General features: G+C 41.9%; 1 protein-coding gene across 2 annotated transcripts in view; it reads left to right on the top strand.

Moving 5' to 3' along the window:
- Positions 1 to 12,848, top strand: part of GPC6 (glypican 6) — a 3,590,060-nt gene that overhangs the window by 1,518,219 nt on the left and 2,058,993 nt on the right. The window lies entirely within an intron of this gene.

Here is a 12,848-nt window from a genome sequence, read left to right on the forward strand (position 1 = left end):
TTTGGAATTCACAGAAGAAAACATAGGTATCAGGCACGTTATGGTTAGAAATTAGTATTTAAAAAACCTTTGAGATTCATTGAAAAAAAACATAGGTTTGAGGCACGTTATAGTTAGAAAGTAGCATTTAAATACCTTAAAAATTCACTGAAAAAACCATAGGTTTCATTGGTGTTATAGTTAGTTGGACATTTCACTCGTACAAAACCATAGAAATTCCTCTGTTACAGTTAGTTCTGCTAACTATAACTCGCGCCCCTGCACTGTTGATGACGTCACATATTACATCCCTCATGACATGGTCAGTGACATCACTGATGACATCACTGATGACATCTCAAATGACATCACTGATGACATCATCCATGTGATAAATTGATGCATCTTCTCACACCCTAATATAACCTTTGATACACACTCTAAATTACAGACTGCCATTCTCAAAATCATAGATACTCCAACAGCAATAACTACATACACACTCAATGATCCTTAGGTTTATTTACACACACATCCACTCACTCACCTGTACAGTCACTCATACTTATGGCCACTCAGTACATGACTATCGCATGCACTCATACACCTAAATAAACACTCACACACCACCACTCATCCATAGAGGTACTCACACACCTAGTCAGTCATGCAAATAATTAATCACACTGCCATTTACTCACCTATACAGTTATACACACACCAGCTCAATCAATAACGTTATAACTACCGACTGTCGTCTGCAAGAAGGTGTGTGCATATATATATATATATATATATATATATATATATATATATATATACACACAATACAGAACACAATTACCTAAATACCCTGGGCCTCATTTATGAGGCCTTGCGTCAGTTTTGCGCTGCGGATGCGTCACTTTTTGTGACGCATCGGCGGCGTAAAACATGCGCCTTGTTGCGCCATATTTAAAAAGTGACGCATCTAGGTAGATGCGTCACTTTTTAAACCCCTGCGCCACATTATGCCTGCGTCAGGTATAATGTATGCAAAGGGGGCGTTCCCCGCAAAAAGCCTCGTAATAGTGACGCAGTGAAATCTATGAGATTTCACTGCGTCACTTTTAGGATGCGGTTGCGTCAAAATCTTGCGCCTGCCTCGCAGCAGGCGTAAGACTGACGCAAGCCCTTTCACATGGGGCTTTCCCCATGTGAAAGGACGCATTGCTGGAGTTGCGTCACTTTTGTGACACACTCCAGCAATGCGTCACTTTTGCGCTTACAGATGCGTCAGAAATACTGACGTATCTGTAAGTCCTTGCGACATGATGCGTCATACATTAAATATGACGCATCATTAGTGTCGCAAGGAGTGCGCAGTGAAAAGTGACGCATCGCTGTTTTCACGCAGCGATGCGTCACTTTTCATAAATGAGGCCCCCTATACCCTATGCTGTACAAGGATGAGATTAAGATATGAACACGTTGGTAACCAACAGTGGAAAAACAGCTTGAATAACTATGGATGAGTTTTTGAAAGGGAGTAGACTGTAGTTAAATGTCTTTGCACCCCTCATTAAACTAGAGAACAATTTGACATTTGATAAGATTAGGTGGTGGGCCTATGGTCAGGCTTATCAGTGCAGATAATTTTGCCACTGCTGTTTGCTTGGTCACTCATTGCTAGCAAGGATAGGATCAGTCAGATATAAAAATAATGGTGGAAAAGTAGATCAGTGAGATCTTTCTTGATGTTGGTATAGGAGAGATTTGTTCTAATAGCTTGTAATGGGGTTCCATACCCTGAAACCACACCCTTAAAGGTTCTATGTTAATGTTCTTGTTTTTTTTTCTAATAAGGGTTTTACAAAAGGAGAGATTCAGCACAGAATGAGATGACAGGCATTTGTTTCCGGTAGTGAGGCACACACATTTGTACTGTTGTGTGAACAGTACTGACCTGCTTGAATAATCTTACCGGTTCAATGGGAAGCCATTTAGGGTGAATAGGATAGGGGTTTCAGGGTCTGACCTTTGAGTTCAAGATGTTAGTAAAGATAGCACATTGAGGACTACTTTTCAAGGAGCTAGGTAGTTATTGGGAATTTAGGTCAACAAAAGTTTGAAAGAAATGTAGGAAATTCACCTTTGGTGTGTGCTCTCCCTGGATCACACCTGTTCCTGAAACGTATTTTTTGCTGGCTTTAGAACTCTGTGCTCTCTGCCCCTGCTAACCAGAAGTAAGTAACTGTGCTCCCCCTTTAAACATGGCCAAATTGGCATATTCCTAACTGTATAACTTACATGTACCATCCTAGTGTATGGCACAAAGTGTGCCCAGGCCCTTTAAGTCAAATGCCACTAGCAGACTGCAACATCTATTGTGCCACCCACTACAGTAACAGTGTAAAATCTGGGGTCAGGTCTACTGGGAGTAGCCTGACTGTAGCAGTGTAAAAACTGCTATTTGGCCTGTCAAAATAAACTCTTTAGAAAGGCAAAATCCTCACTCATAAATATTATTTAACTCACCCCAAAGTAGCCCTTGTCTCCCACAAGGCAGGATGAATGCTATTTAAAAATAGAATTTGTATAAATTTAATGGTAACATGTTCTTACAGTGGGTTGCACCCATAAGCAACGTTTCACTATAATACTCTTAGCTGTCATAAATATAAAACCAGAGTAAATATTGAAAATCCTACTACTGCATCTCAGAAATGGGACTAGCTAGACAAATAGTTCAACAACTGATTCTAATAGTTAACGAGATCCGACCCAATCATAAAGTCTGATTTTTAAGAGAATTTAAGGAAAAGTAACTTTTAGAAAGCTACCTTTACCCTGCCTGAAGTTCTTAGTGGTTAATTTTGGATTTGCTTTTCTACTTCTGCCTGCCAGTAATTAGCATTCGAATAGTTGTAGAAAAGGTGTTAAATGCTTCTCAGAAGAAAACAATCGGCTGATTTGAATCGAGAGAAATTACTGGTCTGACAGAATATGCAGGGTGGAGCTGTGCACATCCTTTGTGACATCATAGTGGCAAATCCTGCTTGACTGTCAAATCATACTTGAAAGGTCTGTTGGCTTTAGCAATGCCACTTGGGTTTTATTATACAGGAAGTGGAGCAGGATACCAAAGCAATTCCTTTGTATTCAGTATCTGGTTGCTGGAACTCCCTGCTTTGTTCTACAAGACATCTCTGTAGGAAGGTAGGATCATTCTAGCATGGTACCCCCAATGTTTGCTTCTGTCAGCAGTTTTTTTAACTAGTCTGACTGGGATCCTTCTAATTGGGACCCCGGGCACTGTCCTTCCTCCTTAAATTTGACAAGGTAACTACGTTTGTACCTCCACACTTGGCTACTGGTGTACCTCTATGAGACCCTAGTATATGGTACTGAAGTTATATTATGTTATAAAGCTTTTGTAGCGCGCACTGTTACTCGACAGTGTCCTGGCACGGAGGAGAGCACAGATGAGGGCAGGGATCAGATTGAATTAGTAAATCATGCGGAACATGTGTGTTTTCAGCTGCTTCTTGAAAGACAGAGGTTCTGGAATGAATTGAATGTCAGCTGGGAGCGAGTTCCAGGCTTCAGCAGCATTGACAGAGATAGACTTGCCCCCCAGCCGCACTCTTCGAAAATGGGGAACAACCATCCGGCGTTGTAAAGCTGAGCACAGAGGTCACTTAGGCACATAAAGAGTGAACCGCTTCTTAAGATAAGTGGGACCCAGTCCGTGTAGGGCCCTGTGGGCCAGAGTGATTGCTTTAAACTGCACCCTTTGGGCCACAGGGAGCCAATGTAATTCTCGGAGATATTGTCGCGCACTAGATCTCGAGGGGGCATTAAAGAGGAGCCTGGCTGCGGCATTTTGGATAATTTGAAGCCTGTGCAACAGATAGTCAGGCACCCCAAGAACAAAGCAATAGCGTAATCCAGTCTGGACAGGATCAAAGCACGGGTGACCGTTTCTTTAGCTGCTCTCGGAGGGAAGGGAATTTTTTTTAAGTGTTTTGAGAGTGCCAAAGCAGGTCCCCCTCAGTTTTTTTATTTGGTCACTAAATCTAAGAGGTATCCAGGGTGTATGTATAGGGTGTATGTATACCAGGGGTCTCCCATGAGCTGCAGCATGTAATATGCTGCCCATGAGAGGCCCCTCAAACTGTGACTACAGACCTGCTATTGCAGCTTGTGTAAACAGGTACTACCATAAATTAAAGAAATTTAGGTCTACAGGGAATGTTACTTTTGTAGTTCTAAACAGGTGCTGGCACCACTTACGACAAATATACATTTTGTTATATTTGAGGTTAATACACTTAAAACCTATAAGTCACTCCTAAGGCAGGCCTTTTAATCCTGAAGGCAGAGTGCTGGGTTATAAGTGTGTCGGTGCCCCTGTATGAGCAGGACACCCCTGCAAACTCAAGAGTCGATTATTCAGACTTTGTAAGTGCGGTCAACCATTTTGATACATATACTGGCCATCCGTCACTAAGCATTAAGTATATAGTGGCTGTGCCAAACCTGGGCATGTTTGGTATCAAACATGTTGGAATCATACCCCAACACCGTCACCGATGTTGGAGGTATGATTCCATGCACTGGGGGCTACTCCTGGAGCCCCCAGTACTTCCTGTAATATCCTTCCAGGGTCTGCTAGCAAGTGCTAGTACTGCTGCTGACCCCAGATATGATTCTGCCCTCCTGCTGCTGAGCTGAGCTCAAGCAGGGGAAGGTAGAACAACAGTTTTCCTTTCACAGGGTGGTGTGACCAGCTCCCAACCGGGACTTAGTGTTTTGGGCTGGAGTGGGGTGCTTGCTAGTGTCTCCTGACTGTTTTGAAGGGCACATTTGGTGTCCTCCTTGCAAACTTCAGTTAGACCTTAGCTCCTGCTCTGGGGCGAAACTGGACAAATTACATGGGTGAATCCGCCCCTCTGTCCAGCACCTAACCCCTTTCTTAGGGTATAAAAGGGCTTGGCTTACTTGTGGTTGTATTCTCAGATTCAACATGGGACAAGACTCAAGCCTGACACCACATGACTTTCTGTACTTCGCCTGGAACGAAGACTGCATCGAGGAAGACTCCTGCTCTTCCTGTTTTTGCTGTTCTGCAAGACATCTTCATTGTTTGTGTCTGTGCTCTTCCAGGATCTTCCCCAGACCTGTGGGCATCAAGGACACCTGAAGTAATCTTCCTTGGAGTGAAGGAGTCACTTCCCTGCATCTGCAGGCACCACAACGAAGTGGATTGGTCTGCTGATCCTGACGTCCCACGGACTTTGAAAGGCTCAGCAACACAGGTGGTCGTTTTGCAACTCCCTCGAGACCTAACATGTCCTCTCTGCAATTTTGAGGCCAGTATCTGCTGGGACAGAACCCCTGTGCATCATGTGAGAACTTGCTGCTGCCAAGGCTTGTTGGTGCTGCATTCCAAAGATCTTTAGGCTACAAGAAGCTCCAGCCTCTAGTATCTCTTCCTGCCAAAATCAGTATCCTTACTGCATCCTCTGCACCGTGGGCCATGATCTTTGCATAACTGCTCGCGGTCCTCTTGCGACTCATATGCCCTTGGCTTGTGGGTCCTCTCAAGGGCCTTCTGCTCCAGTGGGATCCCTTGCTTGCTCAGGGGCCTGCTCTGACCCTCCTACTTTTGGTGAGTCTCTTGGGCCCTGCTGGTCCCAACGGTGCTCCTTCTTCGCTTTACATGCCTGTTGCAGCTGCCAAGGCTTGTTGGTGCTCCCGCCAGACACAGATCTGCCCGCTTCTCAACTTCCAGCTTGTGCATGGCTCCTGAACTTCCATATCAACACATGGTCCTCACAGCTGCATTGACAAGGTCACCAATTAACTTGTTTGAATCCTCTGTCATTGGTAGTCATTGCTATTCCGAACCTCCTGGTCACCTCCGAGTAGCATAGACTCTGTCCCTTCTGCCTGCAGGTTTTTCTCTTCAAAATTCAACACTTGGATTCCACCGGACTTTTGCACAATCTTTGCTGGCGGCATCTTTACTGAAGTCCTCCTTTGTGGTCTACCGCGGTTTCCGACATCACTTCGCACCTCTGCACCCGGCTTCTTTGGTGTAGGTTTCTTGGTTCCTGGGGTATCTATGTGTGGGGTGAATATCCAACCTTCTGTTTTCCACAGGGTTCCTTCAGTGTCCACTGGGAAGAGTCCTTCTTCAAAACTGCAACAGCGACTTTCCTTCTATTAAGTATGTGGCCATGTTTCCACTCTGCGTGGGCCTTCGTGGGCTTCTTGGGTACTTACCTTGGGTGGTTTCTCGTCCAGCTCTTCTGAGTCTCCTGCACCAAGTCCCGACTTCAGCTGCAGTTTGCATTCCCCTTTTTAGTATATGGTTTGGTCCACCCCAGAGACCACTGCGTATTGTGCTTACTTACCTATTTGCAAGTGAAGGCTGCTCTCCAAAGCAGGGAGGCAGTGATTTCAGAGAAAGGCCCTCATATACATAACGTTTGCCTACTCGCATCAATCGAGTTTATCAGATTGTGTGTGCATATCCCACCACTTGACAGAATATTTGTTTTGTAACTTCGGTCACGATACATCCTGTGGCGGGTCCCATGCTTTTAAAACATAATTGTTGAACCAATTCCTAAATAGTGGCCTCCAACGAGTACTAGATTTCTTTTAGCTGTTTTTAAGATAAGGTTTTTAAATACAAGGAATCATCAAGATTCATCAAAAGGTCCAATCCATTTGATGCACCTTTTTAAATCTAAAGATAGAAAGCTAGACCTCATTCTGAGGTTATAGAAAACTGTCCTGAAGGAGGTGTTAGAATGACTCATTCACCGAAAAGCTGCGTCGACCTTCTGTTTTCTAAATATGTATTGTATATTGTTTTTAACCTGTGCTCCACTGACGTACTGCTACCGGCTCACACTGAGCTGCTGACTGTTAAGTTAAATAATATATGTCCATGTACTCAAACCTGAATGAGTACATCTTAACGTAAACTGTGACATGTTTAGGGACCTTGTTGTGTTTTTACTGATATCACCCTGTCCTTATTTGAAATTTAGGGTATCTCCCTCCTTGTTTTTACTGCTTTCCAAAGCTACCACTTAGAAAGCTTTCTATGGTTATCTAAGACCACTAAAATCACCATAAGGGTTTCCTGGATTAGTGCAAGGTGCTGCACTTAAATAAGTATTCACCATATACTTAGGCAGTCTCCTACTTCTCTTCGGTTTATTAGGGGTACAGTGGCTGCCCCAAACTAGATTTTAGTGTTTGATGTAGGAGGATACTTGGATTGTCATAGTACACTCCCACACACACACACATACCCCCAGCCCAAATTTAGAGTGGCTAAAGACTTCCCCAACTTGAAAGTGGATAGGGTTGGCCCTGGGAACGTTTACCCCATCAGGTTGGGACATGCTAACCACTTACTAGTTTGTGCCTGGCATAAATATGGCATTTCAGGCACCCACTTCAGAAAACTACTGGACTTGAGGAAGATCAGAAGAGGGCTGGACCTGCTATCTGTGACCTGAGAGAGCCACAAAAAGACTAGACCTGCTCTCTTTTGTACCCAGGACAAAAAAGTGGACTCCTAGGGTTATAAGTCTGACTTCTTCTTAAAGCTACAGGGCCTCAACAAGCTACAAGAGGACTTTTCCTGCAACTGATAGACTGACCTGGACTGGATCCTACTGTTTGGCCTTTATCAGACATCCTGTAAGTCTGTAAGTGCTCCCCCTGAGATCCTTGGGGGCGGGGGGCTCTGGAAGTGTACTCTTTTGGTGATTTGGGGCTTAAAGGACTAAAGTCAGTAAGTAAACTCTTTGACCAATTTGACCTATGCTCAGTGCTTAATTTGTGCCCGTTTTTGCAAGTGCTCGCACCAATACTTATTTGTAAACATTGGAATACTTTTATGAGAATCCACCACATTTTGGTGCTGTGGGTGTATTTTTAAGCAAAGTTCATTAGATAGTGTAAAAATGAAAAACATAAGACTTAAACGTGCAGTTTAAAGAGAAATGTGAGTTGCAGCAAATGTAGTGGACCCGTGTGAAATACTTTGGGCACTGGCACTTAAGTTTTAAAAAACAAAAAAAATTAAGCACATTCAACTCTCCATACTGGTCTGCGTCAAATTGTGCCTATGTCTTAATTTACAGTGACCATTGACTATTCTTGTAACTTTGTGCTTCTTGGCTCTATTCCTACTTAAAACTTTAAAAGTTCACATCTCCGGTTCCCTTTATTGGACTTTCATCATTTTCTTGTTATTTTGTTTTCTAATTTGGTTTGGGGTTTTATTATGTTGCGTTTCAACTTTGTTACTGTTATGGTATTGCATAATAGCTTTACACATTGCCCTACATTAAGCCTGTCTGCTTTGTGCGATAACTACCACAGGGTTGAGTTAAGTTTAATTTAGTGATTTTGAAGGTTCACCATGACAAGGGTTGTGAATATTCTTTGAGGTTGGTAGTTCCCCCATCCTCAAATAATATTCCAATTTCATACAAAAACTCTGAGCATTAACACAACCATCAGAACTTTCTCAGTTTTCAGCTGAATGAATATTGCATATGCGCTGTAAGTAGGGAGTTCATGGGGTGCTGCTACACCCTCAAAATAACCTTGTTATAGTTCAGAAGATGAATGTGCAATCATGTTTCCCTAAATTATGCATTTGTCTTTCCTCATTTGTTGTGCATTCAAAGACAGCGGTCAAATGTCTGGCTATATCTTCTGACAATGTCCTGCTTATTCTTTGAAAATGGAAATTGGTGTTTGCTTTCTTTGACTACAAGGTGAGAGGAATTTGGAAAATGAACTTTCTGAGAATGTTGCAGAGGTACAGGAAGTGTTAGAGGAAAGTCTGTAAGATGTCAATTGTTTCCAAGCACACAACAACATTTAAATACCTATAAATTAACTGCACAAACATCTCAAAATACATGCACAGTTAGGAAATCACAAAAGACATTTTTTTTGTAATTATGAAATGTGATGGAAAACTAAGATTTGAATAAGATCAAAGCAAATGAAGATACTTTACTTGGTGATGCCCAAATTATAATTATTCACTGAAACCGAAAGCCCACACAGTGTTTGTGCTGTATATAGTTGTATCACTAAAACTGCATGTCTACGCATATTTAGTGACCATTTCAAAAGTAAATGTGCTGTTTGTGAATAACTGTGTGTGAGCACACCCTGATTTGGTAACATATTTGCAACAGTGAGCTCCACAATGCACCACCAGCTACATACCATACCTTTACCACTCTTGCTGAATTGGCATGGCTCAGTTGCTACACCTGCTCGTTGCTTGAACTTTTCAAAATGGTTGTGATGTAAGGGATGTAACTGCGATGACAGCACCCCACTCCAGAAATGTTATGAAATATTGTTGCCTTTGTTAACATAAATCAGTCAATCAAGGTACAGTAGTATACCCACAGTGCCTATTTTGTGAATAAAGAGGGCCATGCCTAAATCTCTTCTCAGAAGCCGGCGGCCCCTGCAATGAAAAATGGTACACTAAATACCAATGATGATAGAATGAATCCACTAACAGACATGGCCTTGCAGGTTCCTGCTTTATCCCTTTGTGATGATTTTGACACCTTTTACTTCATCTTTCCGATCTGTGTGTTTTCCCTGTCTTGCACTCGCTAAATATCTGATACAGAAAATAAGCACTGGTCCTAAATAATAATTGCCGGTTGCCTCCTCTGGCTCAAATTAAGCACTGTAATTCCCACATTAACATTGTTGCAGATAGTTTCTGATTGGGCCAGGTTCTTGACGACTAACATTGAAACTCTTAATACTCACACAGTATGAGCAGAGGATTTAAATATTTTAGCATTTTTCAGCCGTGTATATATGTGTTTATACTTGTACTTATTTAGTGTGAGCCTAGGTACATACAGTGCCATTCAATGGTGGGTGTGTACAAAAAAAGGTGTAGAACCTGGGCTATAACAGCCAGTATAAAGGAGCATAGAATGTAGAGAGTAAAGGATATGTGTGGGATGCAAAGGCACAGGTTAATTGTAGGCATGACTCTTTTCATTGAGAGTCAGGGCCTGGAGGGGTTGCACGTTGGTAAGGTGTAGAAATACGTTTTCCGCTCCTTCTGAACGTGGAATAGGGTGAAGCTTACTTGTGCTGGATATGGGAGGAGTTGCAAATCCTTTGTGCACATTATGAAAAGGTCTGCCATCTTGTCTTCTCCTTCCTGCACAGTATAAATTCTTAATATTCCAAATATGGAATTCTCCGGACTTCTTTGTCTTCATCTCAAGTAAAGGCTATTTTCAGAAGTAAAAGTGATAAAGGGTAAAGGAACATAGGCTGCAATGATGTTTTTAATTCTCTACTAACTTTGAATGCAATCTTGTGGGTGTGACTTTTTTCATTTGTGTGCTCTTAATCTAAATGAAACAGGGCACAAGTGTGCAAAGCACAATGCTTCCTATATATAAGAGCAGCCTTCCTATCACACCGCCTCATATGATTACATATCACTTTTGAACTGGAGCAGAATTGATTGAGCCTGGCATGTTTGCTGTCAATTTTGAACTTGGGTTAATAGATCATGGGTAATTCCTCACAAACAAGCATACTTTAGAAAAGGGTGTTCAGCTTTTAATTACTTAGTTACTCTTAAAAGCATACATGTGAAGGAGCTAGAGAGAGTGCTATCGAAAACAAGAATACCTGGACCTGCAGGGCAAATAAGCATGATGAGTCCATGTAATCACACACTGCGGGGCATATTTAAAACCCCTCTGCACCATTGGAGCATCACTTTTTTGGGCACTCAGGTGACACAGCACCTTTTTCTATATTTACAAGGTGGCGCTAAGTCACTTTGCATGGCTTAATACAACCTTGGAAATATGCCCCTTACCACCACAGTCCTCTTTGGCAAAGGGGTGTGCATTGGATGTTTCTGTTGGCATTCCACAGTCACACCCATTGCTTTTTGATTCCGCCCCACATTTACTAGGCTGGAGCAGTGCCAAAAACGAACACCATGAAATACCAGGCGTTAGAACGATGCTCCTTATTTTTTTGCTCTTTTCATGTGTGCTGTATTCTGCAGCACAAATAGGAGGTACAAATTGCCAATATTGATTGTTTATGTACAGGAAGGTGTCTCTTCCTGCATATAAACAAACATCCCTGCAGCGCAGGCACCCTTGCAACATGGCACTAGGCAGGTTTTTTTTAACCATTGGTAGGGGAAACACAGGGGTGTGCCGTATTCTTGTGAATACAGCACATCCCTGAATTTTGAAAATGTCAGAGCATGGGCTGCCAAATTTGGCGTGGCTCCGCGCTCCAACATTTTCCTGTAAATATGCCCCTATTACAATGATCAGTTGCGTAAAATGGATGCTCTACACCCTTCCGGTTGTGTCTGTTTTTTTGTAGCCTAGACACGAGGCTTGGCACCAACCAAATACTTCTCATAATAAATAATGGGACTATTTCTGTATTGCTGCATGAACCAATGCCATTCCCAGCCCTTGACCGCTTTAGGCCTAAACTGTCTCTTATACTAGACTTCTGAATTGGTTTCATGAATTAAGCAACTGACAAAGAAAACTAAAAATGTAAACAACTATATGAGGCTATGCAGAGAAAAATGCATCGATTCTGGTATATGAAATGCTGGAGTCGTGGGATTAGATTTTCACAAGAGCTGTTAAGTGGATAGAGACACGCTATCCACAGTGTGAAACCATGCTTTCCTTTGTGGGCTCCTGGTTAAGCTTGAGTTAGTCAGTGCCTTTGGAATAGCCGAATGCAAGTGTAATCTACTGGTAATTGTTGAGGGTGATTAGTGTTAATGCTGCCCTATATTGTAAGCTGCCTGTGCACATATTTCTTTTATTTATTAAGAGATTACATAGCCCTGAAATATTGTTCCCACGAGGGGACATTTCTGGCATTTGCTGAAGTGACTTATTTAAATCTATGGTTTCCAGAGATAAACAATCTTCAAATTATGCCTTTTGTTGCGGTAAAGGTTGTATAACGCAGTATGTATGGCTATAGTAACAAGGTAGTTAAACATGCACAGTTTACTACATGGCAGTACTGTTAGCTTGGGAGATTGAGCCAACTACTTAAATTTTATAGTAGATCAAAATCAAATGGAAAAATTGTTTCTGCCACGCTAATAATTTTTGGTAGTTCGGAGAGAAGGCATCATATTGGTTATGTACTGCAGAAAATATAACACTCATCTATCCTTGGCCTGTGTGTAGCCCACAGTGAGCACTATTGATTTCCTCCAAACTGGTTGTCTGACGGAATATCTAAGACAAACATAGGGGGATATGTATAAGGAAGTGGCGCAGCGCAGCGTTGGTCTCCTTGGCTTAACGCCGCGCTCTGCCACTTCTGAAACATATATATTTTCAAACTACTTATGTGTGAAGTTAAACATAGTAAAAATTAGTTTACCTGTAGAAATTTACCTTCACAATATTCTTGCCCTCAGTAATCTTACCACAATATTTTGGCCACACAATAGATTTTCTTCGATAATTTTGGTCAATCGCCTCCACATACAATTAGCAGAGGAAGCATAGAACAGATTTAATAATGTCATGTTTGAAACACAAGGCCACATAAAATTGAGATGATATTGTATTGTAGTTCTATTTACATATACATTATCATTTTAAATAGGTAAACATTTTTATTATACAGGGCATTATTTTAAAAGTAGCACAGGTTTCTACCTTCTGATTACTTGGAGGCATTGTAGGTATCACCGTCCATCTTGGTAACTTTCTTTTATTGATTACATGGGAGACTTTAAAAGTATAATCTGGTTTCTTATTGGTTAATATTAGTTT

This window comes from Lissotriton vulgaris, chromosome 8 (assembly GCF_964263255.1).
Source record: "Lissotriton vulgaris chromosome 8, aLisVul1.2, whole genome shotgun sequence".
Lineage (NCBI taxonomy): Eukaryota > Metazoa > Chordata > Amphibia > Caudata > Salamandridae > Lissotriton > Lissotriton vulgaris.